This window comes from Ptychodera flava, chromosome 2 (assembly GCF_041260155.1).
Source record: "Ptychodera flava strain L36383 chromosome 2, AS_Pfla_20210202, whole genome shotgun sequence".
NCBI lineage: Eukaryota > Metazoa > Hemichordata > Enteropneusta > Ptychoderidae > Ptychodera > Ptychodera flava.
This window is the reverse complement of record NC_091929.1, coordinates 40070677-40088421: the sequence shown is the minus strand read 5'-3', so window position 1 is coordinate 40088421 and position 17745 is coordinate 40070677. Positions and strand designations below refer to the sequence as shown.

Here is a 17745-nt window from a genome sequence, read left to right as displayed (position 1 = left end):
ACAAATATCCAAAATTTGAACTTCAGTTATCCTTAAGAACCTGCAACTGAACTAGCAGTTCCTGAAAAGAAGATGAATGTTGATGGAACACAGAGGAGGAGGACTGAGGACAATCCACTTATATTAATAAAGCTCTGTGTCATTGACAGCAGGCTAAAATCTCACTTATGAAGCAGTCTGTAAGAAGTGTTGTGCTTTAGGAGCAAAATTAGTGTGAAAGGAAGATATTGTATAGCACTGATTCTCGATTCTCACTACATGAAAGATGAAACACACATGCAAAGAAAATATCTGTAAAGGCATTTTTCCATCAAAAGTCACAATACTCAACATCGTCAAACTCTAAGGTGATGTTGAACTTGTTAACCCATAATGCAACTAACATTATGACACCCCCTGAAAAAGAACTCACGAAAGATGATACAGTTCAAATTGGTAAATAGGTGCTTTAATTGAAATATATAGAGACCTCTTGCATGTGATAAAAAGAAATATGTTTGAATGAAATCTTATTTGAAATTCACAATGTTTGTGCTTGCAATTCAGTGAGAAGACACAAAATCACTAACAAAGTATTGCTGTTTTTCTGTATTGCCCTTTGCATGATAAAAGTTAAATTGATAGCAGGCCATCACATTGACATTTCAGATCTTATCACATTTGAAGAAAATTACTGGACATACGTGGGTCATGGTGCACTTTCCTCAGTTCACACCTGCCAAAGTAATATTTCCAGACATAAAAATAATAATGGCTGGCAAATTTTGATAATATCAGAAAGAAAGTAACATTGCATATATGTATGCTCAAATACATTGTCCTTGTGTCTAGGGATTAAAAAGCTATTTAAGTTTGTCAGAATTACATCATCCTATCAATTTTACTCCTTTGTACATGTATGTATCATTTACATGAAGATGCAATCCACATGGGGGTTGGACTAATCATACCAGTGTGATAATTAATATGATCCTGCATTTGCACTGCCTAGAAGTAGTCTATGTGAAATTGTAGTCTCCTGTAAATGTTTGATTTCCTAATGCTATGGCTCAGCTTTTAACATGGCATTTAAGTTATTTCCAGTCCTTTTGTACAAAACGTTTTCCTGCACTAAGTATTTTTCAGCTTCAGACTTTGTTACTGTGACAAAAAGTTCCTGTCGATGGCTTCTTCCTCAGCCTCAGTCGGTGGTACTTTTCATCCATGAATGTAGCATGCTTCCTTCCTATGGAAAGGTAAGAAATGAGAAATTGAACAATTTAAAAATTAGAGACATGAGGACACTGAACTTTGATCATTGTTTGAAACTCTTTATTACATGCTCAGGATGTCAGTTTGTTTAATCCTCTTTCTCCCAAGTGGTATTTATTTCTATGGTTTGTCTATGGAGCCTGTTAGAAAGATGATTATATGGATTCAAGATACTGCCAGGCATCAAAATTAGTGTTGTTCAATGATAGCCTACACTTGAGTATTAGCCCTTCACATTGTCTAATATTCTATCTACACCCCATGATAATTCCTTCCTAAGCCCTCCCAAGTAAAATCCATGGCATGACTCTTACAAAGGAACCAGTTTTAAAGATCCCATTCAAAGCAAACAGTCACACAGATATACCTTGTTAAAGCGAAGAATCTGTGGTACTGTCTCAGATTTTGAAGCAGGGGGTTGAATGGAGGGAGATCACTTGCTTAACTGACATAGTTTCTATGGAATTTAACTTGAATAATGCAATACAGTATAGATAAAAACTACATTTAGCATCCACTACATCCTAACTGAAAGGCCACTTTGAGACTGGTTTGATTAGCTGTAATACATAAACTACACATTTGTATAGACATCACAAAAACACACATCATTAGACAGTCTAATTTAAGTTTAAAACAGTACAGTACACCTGTTACTTTTCTGATTTAAAAAAAAATATTTTGTTTTTGTACCAACTTAACTATCTTTTCTTCTCCCTTGAAATGTCAAGTTTTCACCTAATCAAAGTGCACTGTGAATTTTGGTGTGGACTAAAATTAATTTGCTAACAATCACAATTTATATATGATATATGCTGTCTTCACAAGTTGAACACTGGACATGCAACGTGCTTTTCGCAACAGAAGAAGACAGTGCAGTTCGTACAATTGAGAATAAAATTAATAATAAAATCATCAAAACTTACAGCTACTGTTCTGAGGGAACATCAAACACAGTGTCTGAGAGTTGTTCTGAATAGATAGGTTGCAGTCAACTAGGATTGTATAGTTTGTTTTGAAAAATGGTCAATATAAAAATGGTTTCACTGAATTTCCCTGGATACCACAGAATCTGGTTTTGATGATATGAATATATGCAACCTACATGTATTTATACACATATCTAATGGAACTCGGATGTGACAGGATCAGACTCAGACATGGTGGAGATCTTTTCACAAAAGCAGTTTATACCTCACTTAAAAGGGAAGAAAGGACAGGATAAAGGTCAAGAAGAGGTATTACTGCAGAAAACTTGGGAAGGAGAATAAAATTCCACAGTTTAATATCATCATTACTTCAACGTCAGTGCCACATCCAAGCTGCCATGAGTGAGAGGAACAAAGAAACCCTATCAATGATAATTCATCCCTCACAGTACTGTAGATTTCCCATAATTTATTGCGATTTGTATCCTCGGAGATACTTGAGTGAAGTCTACTATATCTCCCATGTGTAGACAAATTCACAGACTATCTATCAAAATTTTGAAAACGTACTTTTATGCACACCATTCTTCTCAATTCTCATTTTAAATAATTTGGAAAATTATGCATAATTGAGAGAGGAGATAGCATTTTTGTGAAATTTGCCAGAGATTGTCCTCAGCCATACAGAATAATGTGATGGAAAGTAGGGAGACTAGTTGCACCTGTTTTATGAAACAAAAGGATATTGATTTTTTGCAATGGAAATGACAAAAGAAGTTTGCATGCTAAGATTTCTGAGAGAATGACTCCTTCAGTTTGTCATAACTTGCTGCCTAAAAAGTATGGCATTTGTAGTACCCGCAGAATGTGACTTTTATGGTTGTTTAGTGGTTATTTTCAAAATTTCACTGAAATATCTAAACGTACTTTTACTAGATATTATTTAAAAATTATTCTGATGCTACACACTAGTGCTTACATGCAGAACTGAAAAAGTTTTTAGAAATTTTAAATTACCTTCAAGGATACAAATCAAAGAGTATTGTGGGTAATTTATTGTACTGTGTCCCTCTAGTGTGCATAAATGAGGTCTATATCTAGAAACATACTGACAGGCTGTAGGCCCTAATGACTGCAAGTTACTAAAATAATTTCCCCTTAACTTAAGAATTAAAGGAAATTATTTAATTTCAGGTAACTCACAACTTAACAGGCAAACACATGTACATGTACTGTGTTGTCCTTACAACCACTCAGTACACTGGCAAGGCGTCAGTATATCATTAACAATTCACTGACCAGTTTTGGCTTCTCTTTCTCATTTTCAGAAGAACATGGCGCTTTCTTTTCCTTTGGATCTTTTCCCTTGAAGCTAAGCAAAAACAAAGCATACATCATGTATAAATCATTTAGCAAAACTAAATATTTTTACCTGCAGTCATGTAACTGAATATTCATCTTAGAAATGCAGAATGTCTGTATTTGACATTGCAGAAGAAGAGGTATTAAACTTATGAGCACTACTCAATCATGATTGGGAACACCTGCCAGACAGTATCACTTTCCCACCTGCAGAGTCAGTAAAAAGCAGTATTGAGCCATAACTATATGTATTTTCAACCACTTGGCTTTATATGTTGTAACAGCTTTAGTCTGAAAATCATGTGTACAGTATCTCTGTCTTCAGGGACCTTCAAATCTTCAAGTCTATGTTAAAATGCAATGTATGGGACATGTTTTGCTTCGCAAGTTTTACTACCTTTTAGGTAAAAAAAACAATTAACAAGGAGAATATTCCCAAATCATGATAATGGAAAAAGAAGGCTAAAAATGAGAAGCTTTTAAAAACAAAGTAACTTTCATTCTCATATTTTCAAATGACTAAACGGGAGACTTGATCTACTTACAATGCCAAATATCCTTCAGTTAAAACACTCTAGACTTTGATGAAGCCTGATCTTCCAGTCTATCAATTTCATGTTCTGTGAGCACCATGCCCCAAGAAATTTGCAAGATGCAAGAACAAGAGCATGTGCAGCATTCTGAGACAGTTGATGAATCCCAGGCACCGGGAAAAAGTTTATTTACCAAACATGCACACGCTATCATGTTTGCAATTTTTCTTGGCAATTGATAGTTTCAGGTACATGTATATGGCACGTACAGCCCCTGATATTTTAGGAGGGAGGTTGGTGCAGTTGGTCTATATTAATAAGTTGATGATGAGAAACCAACTTCATTTTTGGCCTAAAAGATTGAAAAGCAAACAAAGTGATACTTTGGAATGAAATTTATGTACAGTATACATGTAGTTCATCATGTGAGTGTTTGATTTTGATGACATCTTGTTTATCTTTCTTTGAAGTGATCGGATTGGTTGATATGCAAATGAGCCATTGGTTATTTGAGTCCACAACTGCAGAAGTGCCTTTGCTCAAATACGACAAAAATTAGGAAGTAACAACAACAAATGCATAAAATGGTCATATTTATTCCTATATGTACACACATACTGTTGCCCAGTATTTGTACCATGATACATGACTTCTAGGTGCATGATACCATCTAAGTCTATCTGGCATATTTATACTGCATTAGGAAAATTATTCATAACTTACAATTATCACTTTTATGATCAACATCCTTGGGACAGAAATTCATGACAGCGACCTCAGGACTGGGATCCATGGTAGTGTCCTAGGACAGGTATCCATGACAACATCTTCACCCAACTCCTATAGCTTTAAAAGAACAAATCACATACACACCGCAGTGAGTTCAAAATGAAAGCTAATGACTCTGAGTCTTTATCACCACTTCTACAACCTTGGCACTTTTTCCCCCATGATTCAAAATAAATCAAGTTGATGAAGCCCTAAACTGCAACTTCTGCCACTAATTTAGCTACTGGACCCCATTAAAAGAGTATAAAATTGTATTTTATAATCACAGTTCTCCACAGGCCCATTAAATGTGGCAGGAGTGCTGGAATTACCCACTAACAAAACATGTAACAAAATACTGTATAAGACGTATAAGGCCACTTTGGTATGTGACTCTTTTTTCAACTCTGTATTTTTGTGGTAGTTTTAAGGATTAAACCTTTCAGTATTTATCATTGTCAATACTCTACGAAGTGTTTCAACTTCAAAGGACATTTTTTTCTAGAAAACTGATCGGCTTTATGCTACATGTAACTTCACTTGATACACAGTGAAGTTCCATGTAGTTACAAAGTTGTTATTCTCGATTGCTTTTTGAGAGTGTATTTATCATGTGATCATCATGTCTACTGTGTAGAGTCAGTGACATATTGAGGAAAGTTGTGACAGGTACTTAAATTTTATGCAAATAGTATGCTAATATTGTTATGCTAAAATATGGAAATGAGGCAGCACAATTTTTCAATCCAATCGTGGAGACCATTGATGTTGCAATTTGCAAGATTTATTATATTACTATGTAAACAGAATTGCTATTCCCCAATATGTCAGAGAATTTGCCATCTTGATGTTAAGAAGTGGACAGTTTCATTTGATTTGTGAATACAAGCTTTGGGGAGGGCAGAATTTGAGAAAAAAAAGGATCGGAGTGTCTCCTTGAATCTCATGCATACCAATCAACCCCCGACCCATTGCTCATAATTACTGAAGTCTCCCTTAGTTTAGTTTGGTACAAGAAACATAGCTTTTAGTGGTGCGGCATAACCAAAATTTTCATAACAATTGTGCATTTTGTGATAAAAGCATGAAATTTGGTACGAATGTAGATTATCATGATATGAATCAATTTGGATACCGAGCCACCACGGGTTAAGCCTCGTTCTGGTGTGGCGGCCATTTTTAAATATGGCGACCATCAGTCACTATAAAATCCCATAGTTGCTGCTCTACAGATGATTCTGTGGTGAATAAAGGACGTATTTCCATCATAAATGCCTTTTAAGATTACCATTTGCATATTTTTTGTTTTAAAATCAATTTTGATACAGATCCCTTACAGGTAGAGCCTCGTTCTGGTGTGGCGGCCATTTTTAAATATGACGACCATCAATTACTGTTAAATCCCGTAGTTGCTACTCTTACGGATGATTCTGCAGTGAATAGTGGATGTATTACCATCATAAATGCATATTAAGATTACTATTTGCATTTTTTTATTGTTTTATAATTTCATTCTACCAGAAAAACGGGTTCTCTTAATAAAATTATTGACAATATGGTTGCAACAAGGCAAAAGTGGAAGATTCAAAATTGTCAAATTGAATGTTTTATACGATGATCAGCTGTCAGCTGTTCTGTCTAGTTAGACTATCAGAAGGTACTATTCAGAGTTTTTTTTATTTATTCTTATTTGTAACCGTTGATGCACCAGTTTTAAGCATTTTTAGACTTGTAGCTGGTACGTGCGACACTCACCAGTTTTGCAAATAGGCCTAGATCGGCCCATGGCTGTGGTGGGCAGAGTATGATGCGTCCGAGTGTAAAAACAGCGTGTTCCATGTTCTTCCAATGGATGGAGTGTTCTTGAGTAGAAATATTGAATATGTGCAATATTTTGACATTGACTAATTATCTTTTCTAATTGTTATTAGTCAACCATTGACAAGTTTTGCAGGGTGTTAAATCACAAGGCCTGACATGGAAAATTGTGGGGAAATTTAACCCAATCTCTTACTCTTGTTCATCTACATTCACGTGTAGGCCTACATACCAAAAAGCACAATGATATTTACTGTATAACAAACCTTCTAGTTTTAACTTTGAAAACAATAACATTTTGGGCGGAAATCTCTTATATATCCCCATAATTGTCAATGTTAGAGATTTATCATGTAACTACAATTAGTACATAAGTGCAGCCGTTTAAATTTTGACCACGTGGAGAACACGATCATATTTTTATATTATTTTTTTGGCTATATGTACCATATTTTATACATCACTTTTCATTATTTATTTCAAATGAAACTGATCTTGTGTAATTTGATATCTATTTCATAATTTAAATATTGGTTTTAGAGTTATTTCAATGGTCTATTGCATAAATATATATATATTGATTCATGCCTATAATATTTTGAACATGGTATATTTTGGTACTAATTTCTTGGTCGTACATAATTTGTTGTCGAAATGCAAAAACGTGGCACCATAAATTAAATTGTATTACTCCACTTTCTTTTTAACAAACATGAAAGGTAGGGAAAGCAAAGCTAAAGCACAATGCTGCACTTTTGTCCGTCATGTCCGTGCATGGCACTCCCCGGATCTCTGCTTGCTTTTACATGGCTATTCAGCTGGCGAGTATTTTATTCCTTTCCATGGTGTTTACATAGCCTAGACAACAAGTTTAACGACAATCCTAAATATTTGCCAATCATTTTCTTGTTATCCACTTGACACATACACCCAAGACCTAAGCACGGTAGTGTTGGCTGGCCTGATCAAATGGGAACCTTCCTATACAAACAGTGACACTCCAGTCAAAATTGAAACATAAACCTTAGAGATTTTACGCAGTTCAGTATTCACAATAAATCATTTGCACATTCAGTAACACACAATTACAGAAAAGCTATTACCAAATTTTTAACGTTTTCAACATGCCAGCCCAGCTAAATCTGAACTACTTTATAAAGTATACTGAGTGTAGAAGCAATAATTAGATCGATCAAGTATCAGATACATGCTTTTAAACTATAGAACATCCTTTGATTTAATTCGTAAAGATTAGAAATGATAATTAGATCGGTTCAATATCGGATATATCCTGAAAATATTTTACTGGTGAATGCCATAAAGTACTGAAGAATGGCTAGCTATATTTCTGCTTATTTATGAAGTTAAGAAATTATCATTAGAGCAGCTAAATATTGGACATATCCCTATTTTTGTTAATGAAGAAAGTCCAAGCTATATGACATCTCTTTAGACACTTATGCTAATTTATGAAGTTTAGAAACGATAACTAGAGCAGCTAAATATCAGGTATATCTATTCTGAGGCTATAGAACATCCTTTGATTTAATCTATTCGGAGGCATCATGGGCCAGTGGCTAGAGCAGTGGACTCACGATCAAAGGATGGTGAGTTCGAGCCCCGGCATGGCTGTGGTGTTGTGTCCTTGGGCAAGGCACTTTATTCCTCATTGCTTCTCCCCACCCAGGAGTGATGGATACCTGGTAGGACAGAGGTTGTTATGTGTGCGTTTAGCTCTGCTGCGCTTATTGGCTGCACATGTGAACTGTTGTCTGCTCCCCAGGGAGTTGAGTGGTATCATATTAGGTCCAGTGACCAGGGGTAATAATAATTGTAAGCGCCTTGATCACATCTACTCGTGGATATGTGCGCTATATAAGAACCAAATATTATATTATTATTATTATTCCATAATATTTTGTCAATGAAGAAAGTCCAGCTTTCTGATATATCTATACAAGTTTTTCTTCAGGAACGCCCTGGTAATTTTGATGTATGTATAATGTTTAGAAACGATTATTGGATCAGCTAAACTGTTGAATTAGCTATGCTCATTGATACAGTTTAGAAAACAAAACTGTAAAGGCTCAATTCCGCACCTTGCTTCTCATTCAGTTGGTTGTATAATTCTGTATAGTGCCTTTCTTTTTTCATCTCCATTACAGCGAGTAGAACACATACCATAATTAGTTTTCAAAAATTGTTCTGCCAAATTAAATTAGAGTTCCACATGAAAACTTTTCAGGTCAAATCTTACAAAACAAACTTGAAACAAAATAATTTAATATGCGATGCTGATAATATTTGAGATCACCCGTGACCATGATTTTTCCTGACTTCTTTCATAAAGACGTGTTTGATAAAAATTTATATGTTTTAGGAAATTTGCCGTATTTGTGTACCCCTTGAAATATGATCCCAGTGGCGACTAAATCTTATTAAGTTCACTTCATATTTTGACATACGTCTGATACAAACAAAACCGATTTCATATAAGCATGATATTGCCTTCTGTATTGTGTGGAGCAAAAACAAATGGTAGAACGTAAGATAAACCGTAATTTGAAATGTAATCTTTTGGGGTATTCGGTAATTTTGGTCCCATTTCATGAAAACTGTAACGGATATTTGTATGTTACAAAAGGTCAACTTAAAGAAAAATAAATCGCTTTAATAATGATACCCACAGCCAGGTTATGTATAAGTTAGGCTCGGCATATGACTTAAACAAAGACAGGTTTAACAAAAATGTTCGTGGGTCTCAAAATCGTGATTTTGCGGCACCCTTCAACATATGACTGTGACAGCTGTTGCATCCCAATATTTTTTCAGTTAAAGTCTATTTCATATTTGTGACATGGCCTCGTAGCAAATAAAACAGATTTTACACAAGGCATTGCCCAAAATCTATTTCGTATTTGTGATAGGTTCTTATAGCAAATAAAACATTTCATACAAGGCATTACCCTTTATTATATGTCTAGGTTAAAAAATGGTAGAATTTGACGTTTAACAAAAAAGATGCGATTCGCAATACTTTGACTTTACAGTTCCCTTTTCCAATGCTTTTTCTGTTAAAAGTCTCTTTCATATTTTGATATGTCTCCGTAGCAAATAAAACAGATGGCATATAGAGAATTGCCCTTTTTAATATGTTTAGGTAAAAATTGGTAGAATTTGAGATAAGCAGTGACAGTAATTTGCAATATAAAGTTTGGGGTATAGGGTAAGTTTTGGTCATATTTTATAAAAGCTATGGAAGATATTGCATACTAAAATATGTCATCTAAAAGAAGAATAAAATCCCTTTCCAATGTTAGCCCACAAGCTAGGTTATGTAAAAAAATTAGCTCAGCAGATGACTTACAACAAGACAGGTTAAACGAAAATGCATGCGAGTTGGCAATACTGTAATTTTGCGGTACCCTTCAAAGTATGACCGGTAGACCTATAGCATCCCAATATTTTTCCTATCAAAAGTCTATTTCACATTTTGACATGTCCTTGTAGCAAATAAACAGATGTCATACAAAGAATTGCCTTTTGTGTTATGCCAAGGTAAAAAATTGGTAGAATTTCAGATTTTTTGGGTATTGGGTAAGTTTTGGTCCCATTTCATAAAAAAATCTATCAAAGATATTGCAAATTACATATGTCATTTTAAAGAGGAATAAATTTCCATTCTAATGATATCCTACAAGTCAGATTACGTTAAAAAAACTTAGTAGATGACTTACATGTACTACAAGAAAAAAGCACATGGATAGCAAAATGCTATTTTGCGGTACCGTTCAAAAGTCGACCATAACAGTTATTGCATCCCTATATTTTTTCTGTCAAAATTCTATTTCGTATTCTAGGGATCCCAAGTCTTCTAAAACGATAGGTTTGTTATCCTCGGGGTGCAAGTAGACTCCTCTGGCCCACGGTCTAACATATCTTGACTGCTTACATAGCGTCATACTTTTATAGGATCTAATACCGTGCATTTTATGCATAAGAATTGTGTTTTTTGCCCGTATTTACCCGTTTAACAAGTCAGGTGGTGAAAGAAATTGAAAATAATTTTCAAATAACACTTTTCACAGTTTCTTATTGAAATTATTCAACCTAAAGTTACCCAACGACTTATGTAGTTGACATTTACTAGGTGAGAAATACCTGTCTGGTAGCCATTTTGGGAAAATGGTTGCCATGGCAACGCTTTGGTAGATTTTCAGTGGCTCGGTATCTGAATTTGTTCAGCACATATTAAGACACATCTGAGCCAAGTTTGGTGCTTTTATCACAAAATGCACAATGGGTTTGCCATGCCGCACCACTATTTTGATTGTTATTGGGAATTGAAACATGCCATGAGCGTTAACACACTGAAATCTTGAAAATGTTTTGATAGTACAGCATGCCAGGAAATAAAGATTGTTTATGCTTCCATGTTGATTTATTCTCAGCAAAGTCAGACACGCATCTGAATTAAATTCTGAGTGCATTGCAAACCATAAGACATGGGAACTTGGTACATGATTATGGAATGTGAAACATAAATTAGGCTTACCCCTTCAGCATGGCTGACTTTCTGATTAATTTTTTCCCAAAGGATATGCTCGTGAACTTTATATTTATAAGCCAAGACTTAGTTTCAAACTCCCAAGAACACTATAATATTAACACATAATCTAAGTATTCTTACTTCACTTGATGATATAATATAATAAAATCTCTTTCACCCACGCCCATAGAAAAACTTCAAATATATGTAGACAAAGAGGAAATATATAGGGGAAAGAGCATTCCTTAAGATACAACAATTATTGAATGTTTGGACTGGCCTAGGTATTCTAAGCTGGATTTGAATGCACAGTCAAAGGCAATGTGACGCCAATGGTAAAGGCTTACATTCACTGGGAAAGGGCTGAACGAAGGGTCATAGCGAAGGACCAAGGGACAACTGAACAAAAGAAGAGTGAGCTCTGTCTCAAAATATCTCCAGATTTCCTTTGGAAGCACATGTTTGACATGGCCCAGACGCGCACGGTTTGCGCTTCCACTGAAAGATTAGAGATTTTTGGAGACAGAGCTCATAATGTTTAGCTGCAGTAGGACTGAGTCCCGGGCTCGGAGTAAGTCACCTCGACACCTGTCCGTTTTGACCCCAACACTCTCTTGTCGCTAATTGTGCTCACCTCTACCTTGTCATATCTTTCTTGTTTCATGACGTTTTACTGAATATATCATGCATCTTTCCTTGGAAAATTGGCTTCTGAACAAACAATTTTGCTGTTTCGATACACAAATGCAGAGCTCAGACACTTTTACGACCAAGCGCACGCGCAGACAGCTGTTCGTAGAGTTTGGTGACTTTGATAGACCCGGCCCTAGCCCTGTGTACAATGCTGTGTGTCCCAGAGTTATACGGACCGGGGAGGCCGTATAAGGCCGGGAACAAACAGCGTCGTACGCTGGGCAAGGACTGCGACCGGCCGTCTGCCAGTTGCGAGCTCGGCCAGTGCCCGCGCCGACCAACTCGGCCAGTGGGAGAGGTCGGCCACTTACATTTATATGATTGCGTACATTTTCTCTTCACATTCAACAGTGATGTTATGATGTTATTTTGTTGAACATTCAGTAAACAACGAAAAGACGTTCCACTCTGAAAAACACATTGGTGGCCCTAGGCCTTTCAGCAGATCGCGGGTAGGGCGTACGATCGAAAGGTACAAATTGGCAGTATTAAACATTGCTGCGAATCCGTAGCCTTTGCCACTCGGGTAGCTTGGTCATTCCCAAAGAAAATGCCAAGGACTGGCAGGGCTCGTTTTCGCAGCAAGCAGTAACAATGACTAATTGTTGATCGTTGGATAAATAACGTTTTACGCTATGGTTTTCATGGTAGTTATACCACTCTCCGCCTCGTGCCCATTGTTCTAACCATGCTCTCTAATTTCCATAACCGAATATTTTATTATATACCACCTGGCTTTCTTTTGTTTAAAAAGTGTCCGATTTACAAGTTCTTTTGTTTAAAAGTGTCCGATTTACTAGTAAATCGGACAGTTCTTTTGTTAAAAACTGTCCGGTTTACTAGTAAATCGGACACTTTTAAAAAAGAACTTGTAAAATGGACACTTTTTAAACAAAAGAAAGTCACGTGGCGACGAGTAAAAAAAACAAATGCGAGACATTATACCTGAAGAAATTTATTTCACCATTACGTACAGAGTAAAGACACTTTAAAGAATCACCGGACTGAATTAATTTTGCACGACTGTACATCTCAAAATCAATTTCAGGTCACCGTGAAATAACGGTATTGATTGCAAATATCACTTCTGTGTTAAGGTTATTGTTATCACGATCATTCGAAGCTATGATTTAAGACTTCAAAGTCAGTTATCAACACTGAATGTAGAGGTTTCAGTCGCCTTTGGTAAAGTTAAATCTAGCTACAGGCAAACACACACGCAGTACCACAGTCATTGTGGATCTAGCACGTATTTTTTGTACTTGCAGTTTCTGTTGCGCCTTTCTCTAACGTGGCTGTGTAGCTTGGTCTTCCGATTGTGGCCGTTAGCACTGGCGTGACAGGGGGACTTTCTTTTCCATCTTTGGCTTTGGTAGTTGAAGTGCACCGGATACAGCTTTCATTTGTACTTCATCCGCCATATCGATATATGTAGAGCGACTCGGCAATTGCGTGTATGCTGCTCAAAGTTTTCGACCCAAATGAGCAAAGCGTGACTCTAACGTCGATCTGCAAACACCTTTTCACTTCATTCAACCAACCAATCAATCAAACTTAATTCATACAATTCAAATCAAACCAGGTGCTCAACCACGTCATCGCACTACAATAGCAACACATGTCAACTTTGTTTTATCCAATCATGGTTATTTTTTTATACTTTCGTTCAACAAGGTGTCAAAACGCGTCAATGTTTTCCTGCCAAAGTTTCAACTTGCACTGCACTAAAATTACAAATAAAAACTTTCGGCGTGCAAACAAGGCTCTAAAACTCGGCAAATTCGTGGTATAACACGGTCAGCGAACTCGTAGTCGGCGGTTTACGGAATTTAACGGTACAGTTTGCCATAAAACTCCTCGGCCCTGCGGGCCTCGGAGTTTACTGGCAAACTGTACCGTTAAATTCCGTAAACCGCCTCCTACTCGTCCGCTTACCTATAGTTATACCACTCTCCGCCTCGTGTCCATTGTTCTAACCATGCTTTCTAATTTCCATAACCGAATATTTTATTACCACCGGGCTTTCTTTTGTTTAAAAAGTGTCCGATTTACAAGTTCTTTTGTTTAAAAGTGTCCGATTACTAGTAAATCGGACAGTTCTTTTGTTAAAAACTGTCCGGTTTACTAGTAAATCGGACACTTTTAAACAAAAGAACTTGTAAAATGGACACTTTTTAAACAAAAGAAAATCACGTGGCGACGAGTAAAAAAAACAAATACGAGACATTAACTAGAAGGAATTTATTTCACCATCAAGTACAGAGTAAGACACTTTAAAAGAATCACGGACTGAATTAATTTTGCGTGACTGTACATCTCAAAATCAATTACAGGTCACCGTGAAATAACGGTATTGATTGCAAATATCACTTCTGTGTTAGGTTATTGTTATCACGATCATTCGAAGTCTGAAATTAAGACTTCAAAGTCAGTTGTCAAACACTGAATGTGGAGATTTCAGTCGCCTTTGGTAAAGTTAAATCTAGCTACAGGCAAACACACGCGCAGTACCACAGTCATTGTGGATCTAACATATTTTTTTGTACTTGCAGTTTCTGTTGCGCCTTTCTCTGACGTGGCTGTGTAGCTTGGTCTTCCGATTGTGGCCGTTAGCACTGGCGTGACAGGGGACTTTTCTTTTCCATCTTTGGCTTTGGTAGTTGAAGTGCACCGGATACAGCTTTCATTTGTACTTCATCCGCCATTCGAATACGTAAAGCGACTCGGCAATTACATGTATGCTGCTCAAAGTTTTCGACCCAAATGAGCAAAGCGTGACTCTAACGTCGATCTGCAAACACCTTTTCACTTCATTCAACCAACCAACCAACCAACCAACCAACCAATCAAGCAAATTCATACAATTCAAATGAAACCAGGTGCTCAACCACGTCATCGCACTACAATAGCAACACATGTCAACTTTGTTTTATCCAATCATGGGTTGTTTTTTTTATACTTTCGTTCAACAAGGTGTCAAAACGCGTCATGTTTTCCTGCCAAAGTTTCAACGTGCACTGCACTAAAATTACAAATAAAAACTTTCGGCGTGCAAACAAGGCTCTAAAACTCGGCAAATTCGTGGTATAACACGGTCAGCGAACTCGTAGTCGGCGGTTTACGGAATTTAACGGTACAGTTTGCCATAAAACTCCTCGGCCCTGCGGGCCTCGGAGTTTTACTGGCAAACTGTACCGTTAAATTCCGTAAACCGCCTCCTACTCGTCCGCTTACCTATAGTTATACCACTCTCCGCCTCGTGTCCATTGTTCTAACCATGCTTTCTAATTTCCATAACCGAATATTTTATTATTACCACCTGGCTTTCTTTTGTTTAAAAAGTGTCCGATTTACAAGTTCTTTTGTTTAAAAGTGTCCGATTTACTAGTAAATCGGACAGTTCTTTTGTTAAAAACTGTCCGATTTACTAGTAAATCGGACACTTTTAAACAAAAGAACTTGTAAAATGGACACTTTTTAAACAAAAGAAAATCACGTGGCGACGAGTAAAAAAAACAAATACGAGACATTAACTAGAAGGAATTTATTTCACCATCAAGTACAGAGTGAAGACACTTTAAAAGAATCACCGGACTGAATTAATTTTGCGTGACTGTACATCTCAAATCAATTACAGGTCACCGTGAAATAACGGTATTGATTGCAAATATCACTTCTGTGTTAGGGTTATTGTTATCATGATCATTCGAATCTGAAATTTAAGACTTCAAAGTCAGTTGTCAAACACTGAATGTGGAGATTTCAGTCGCCTTTGGTAAAGTTAAATCTAGCTATAGGAAACACACGCGCAGTACCACAGTCATTGTGGATCTAGACATATGTTTTTTTGTACTTGCAGTTTCTGTTGCGCCTTTCTCTGACGTGGCTGTGTAGCTTGGTCTTCCGATTGTGGCCGTTAGCACTGGCGTGACAGGGGACTTTTCTTTTCCATCTTTGGCTTTGGTAGTTGAAGTGCACCGGATACAGCTTTCATTTGTACTTCATCCGCCATGTCGAACTACGTAAAGCGACTCGGCAATTACATGTATGCTGCTCAAAGTTTTCGACCCAAATGAGCAAAGCGTGACTCTAACGTCGATCTGCAAACACCTTTTCACTTCATTCAACCAACCAACCAACCAACCAACCAATCAATCAAGCAAATTCATACAATTCAAATGAAACCAGGTGCTCAACCACGTCATCGCACTACAATAGCAACACATGTCAACTTTGTTTTATCCAATCATGGGTTGTTTTTTTTTATACTTTCGTTCAACAAGGTGTCAAAACGCGTCAATGTTTTCCTGCCAAAGTTTCAACGTGCACTGCACTAAAATTACAAATAAAAACTTTCGGCGTGCAAACAAGGCTCTAAAACTCGGCAAATTCGTGGTATAACACGGTAAGCGAACTCGTAGTCGGCGGTTTACGGAATTTAACGGTACAGTTTGCCATAAAACTCCTCGGCCCTGCGGGCCTCGGAGTTTGCAGGAGTTTTATGGCAACCTGTACCGTTAAATTCCGTAAACCGCCTCCTACTCGTCCGCTTACATATAGTAAATCGTAGGTGGTTTAAGTTTTTTTTAATGGAAAGCAAAACACGATGTGACGATGTACCACATACACTGCGCAGCCGATTTCATCGTGTAGTTAGCGTTGAAGCGAGGTAACCTCCATGGGGAAGGAAGTTTGCAAACATCGCACTCTTGAATGACATTGACATCGCTTTCACATTATAATTTTAGCGAGACCTAGAAAATAGAAGAACACTGTAGTCTCATCATATAACCATACTCCTACTGGCCGAACTCGCAACTGGCCGACCTCTTTTTTATTCGGCCCGGCCTGGCCCTGCATCAGAATTACATAGCGGCCGCCGTGGTATGCACAAACGGCGGCCGCTGTGTTAACCACACACTGTGCCCTGAATACCGTGCTGTGTGTTCCCGGCCGTTATACGGCGTCCCACCGCATACAATGTATCTGTCGAGCCCATTCAGGTGCGTTCCAGACGTTACAAGATTCAACTAAAGTCTTTCAAAGTGCTATTAGCATCGAAAACTCTGAGGACATAATTTCGAGATGATAATGATACAAGTTTCATTCATACCGAAGTGATCGAGACGGTCAGGGGCCTAGGGTCGAGTGACTTGTAGAAGCCGCTGCAGCTCACAAGTCACCCGCGACAAAAATGGGGAAAGGTTATAACTTCATAACAGCCGCATAGTGTCATATATAGGAATACAAAGCAGTGGGCACTTACCACTATATCCTTCTCTGACTTGAACGAAAACCAGGAACGTAGTTATAGTGTTCGTAGATGTACCACGTCTCTCCGGGACCGTGGCTGTACAGTCGATCCCGCTGGCTGAAGTTGTTTGCACTAGTTACTCACACATGGCAGACATAACCATCCGAGCTCAGAATATAGTGCGTGCATGTTGCGCTTGATTGACACGTTAAAGGTTGCTAGTTTGGTGTAATTGTTTGACATTTAGCAAGTACTATACTTTTAAACAATGCCAAGTAGATAAAAATAGATGAAACTTTGAAATTATGGTCCGCTACCTCCGCTACCCTTCGCTACCAAAATCTCATTTGCATAAATGAATCGTGCCTCATATCATGCAATAATTGCTTAATTCACTTCGTCGATCGGCGGAATTTTTATAATGTAATTTTCGTGGCATATCCAACGAATTGTTGTTCACGTTTTCATCTACAATAGCAATGAAATATTGCATTGCATACATGTTGAGTGACGAACCACTTTTATATAAAAGTGTATCCTGTCAAAAACGGAACACACACCTTTCCTATTGTAAAAAAGGCAGCAAAT

General features: G+C 37.3%; 1 long non-coding RNA gene across 2 annotated transcripts; it reads right to left on the bottom strand.

Moving 5' to 3' along the window:
• Nucleotides 1-1141: 1141 nt before the first annotated feature.
• On the bottom strand, nucleotides 1142-17223 carry LOC139120473 (uncharacterized). 2 transcript variants are annotated; one of them, XR_011549104.1, is made up of 4 exons: nucleotides 17170-17223; nucleotides 4799-4921; nucleotides 3480-3552; nucleotides 1142-1225 (listed from the first exon to the last, which is right to left on the bottom strand). It is a non-coding gene; the product is annotated as an uncharacterized lncRNA (long non-coding RNA). The 2 variants fall into 2 exon arrangements; XR_011549105.1 differs by having other exon boundaries at nucleotides 1157-1225; nucleotides 3384-3552.
• Between the last annotated feature and the right edge of the window lie 522 nt (nucleotides 17224-17745).